A 2,706-nucleotide genomic window follows, 5' to 3' on the forward strand; every position below is an offset into this window, starting at 1 on the left:
CTCTACGGTTTTCCAGAGGTGTCCTACTCAGGGCGACTGACTAAACTGGCACCCCATAAACATTTCCACCAGCACTTGCCCCCCTCCTTTTTTTTATTAATAACCACCATTGCTATCGTGGCTTGCTTGCAGTGTCTGGCTTCTCTCCCGAGGCGTCTTCCTCACCTGTAGACTAAAAATAAACAGCATAGACAAACATAAATGCAAGCAAAGTTTGCAGCAGTTGATCCTCCAACAGTTTTAATCCATTTCAGAGGATTCAGGTCAGAGAGCCCATCAACGGCTCCATTAAGGGCATCAGCATCAGGTAAGAGAGTTAAGTGAGCTTGAGATGCCTCAAAAACTTGTTCCTTTAATTTTGCTATATCCAGTGTTACATTTTCCTCTTTTCTCTCTAAACAGCGTTTGACCTTATCCCAATGATGCACAGAGGCATTATAAGATTGAGGAGTAATGCAAAAATCAGAAGTATTCCAATCACCCTGCATTTATATTCTATGTTCCAAGTTCATAATTCGATCCCCCATCCACAGTACTGTTTGACAGAGATCGTTCATTTGATTAGCTAATTTTTGATCAATTTGTGTCTGCATATTCCAAAGCTTGGAAGAATTCTTTTACTACTAGTTAACATAATCAGCAGTTTGAACAGAAGAATGTAAAGCAACACCTATGGTTGCGGCCGTGGTGGTAACAGCAATAATGCCCGTGATTATCGCTGTAAGAGTAAAAATAAATATCTTGGTTCTGTTTAATATTCCCTTTAGAATTTCAGTTACTATGTGTATAGAAGGGGAGGCTTCCCAAGGTCTATTAAGGGAAACAGGTATATGAACTCCCTCTCGGGCTCTGATAAGCAAGATACTATTATTCTTATCAATTGTAGAATCAATGCAAGTGAAAAGACGACAGTCAAGACATGATGTAGTTTGAGAATCAGGTAGAATATTGATTTGTCCTACTACCAACATAAAAGGAGGTTTAACACAACCCTGTAATGGGGTTGTCCATTTGGAGGTCAAAGCTACAATAAATTGAAGTTTTTTACTATGTGTTTATGTTTTTTTGTTTGTTTGTTTGTTTTTTTGGGACAGAGTCTCACTCCGTCACCCAGGCTGGAGTGCAGTGGTGCGATCTCGGCTCACTGCAAGCTCCGCCTCCCGGGTTCACACCATTCTCCTGCCTCAGCCTCCCGAGTACCTGGGACTACAGGTGCCCGCCACTATGCCCGGCTAATTTTTTTTCTTTGTATATTTAGTAGAGATGGGGTTTCACCATGTTAGCCAGGATGGTCTCGATCTCCTGACCTCATGATCCGCCCGCCTCGGCCTCCCAAAGTGCTGGGATTACAGGCGTGAGCCACCGCGCCCAGCCGGGTTTATGTTTTATATTCTCCTGTCCAAATCTGTACTGGGGTTTGGACCGTCATTAATTTCCACAGTTCTGGGTGTTCTGGGCCTACTATTGGATCAATCATTTTAGGGTGTGGAGGAGCCATACCGCTGCCTTCCCAGAAGACAGGAAAGTTGGCTTTTATTCTATCCTTTTGGGTAGGTGCCTCTTCAGAATAGTCAACTAGGAAGCCACGCTCTTGATATCCCTTGTGCTGTCCAGTACAATTTACCGCAAGTTGCCCCTTAGGGGTCCAGTCAATGACAATTCCATAGGAGTTATTTTGCAGCACTATTTGCAATGCAATCTTCCCAGGTCAGCACCTCCGCTTTCTTAGACCGTACTGTCAATTGTTCTGGGCATTTTTTCTTTCTTGGTCTAAATTGATTAGTAAGAATCTTAGCTATACGGTAGGAATTTCCTGAGGATATGACTTTAGTTTTAGATTGAAAGCTCCTTCCACTAACTATATGAATAGAGGCCTCTGATCCATGATGTGTAGGGACATAAACCATCCAGCTTTGTTTGTCGTAATCTAAACATCCTGCTGCAGGCCCCAGACGTATAGGAGGAAAGCAATAACCAATGGACACATTTATTAATATTCCTTCCTCCTCTGGATGAATATGGCCTCGGTTATCAGTTGGTCCAGGCATCCAAATACTGTCATTAACATAAACCTCAACCGGGGGGGTTCCAACCAAGTGACAGGCCTAATTAAAGGCGGGAATGGGACATATATCCAATAGATATAATTTTGGGCTGCTGTAGCCCCAGGAAGGCTTACCGCCATAGCGATTACCGTAATTACAGCCACGATCCTGAGTGAATCCCAATACCTCCCCGTTTTTTGTTTTCTGTGTTAGGGTTTTTTGATTGCAGAGCGTAGGTATGTGCAGCCACAGGTTTGTCAGGCAAGGAGGTCACTGCTCTTATTCCAGCTTTGCTTCCTAGGATTAGTAAATAACAGAAGACAAACATGAGTATAGTTAGCAACATTTTTTTTTTCCCAGTCAAAGAGTGACCTGTAGTGTTACTTGGCATCTTAGTTTACTATATGTTATTAATGAGGAACCCCACTGGGGGTATGTTAATTATTTTAGCCAAGCAGTTATGTTGTTAGAAGCTGAGAAGGCGCTGTTTGTCAAAGTAACAGGGCCGAAGAAAGACGGATTTAAGATATGAGCTTAATAGAGTGTAGTAGGTATAGGTAGTAGGAAAAGTGAGAGAATTAAAAATGAATGAATTAGTTGGCTTAGTCTTCTGCTTCTTCAGCATGATGTCTGGGGCCTGTGTTGTTTGTGGAAGCTGCAT

The sequence above is a fragment of the Macaca fascicularis genome, chromosome 19 (assembly GCF_037993035.2).
Source record: "Macaca fascicularis isolate 582-1 chromosome 19, T2T-MFA8v1.1".
In the NCBI taxonomy this organism is placed as follows: Eukaryota; Metazoa; Chordata; class Mammalia; order Primates; family Cercopithecidae; genus Macaca; species Macaca fascicularis.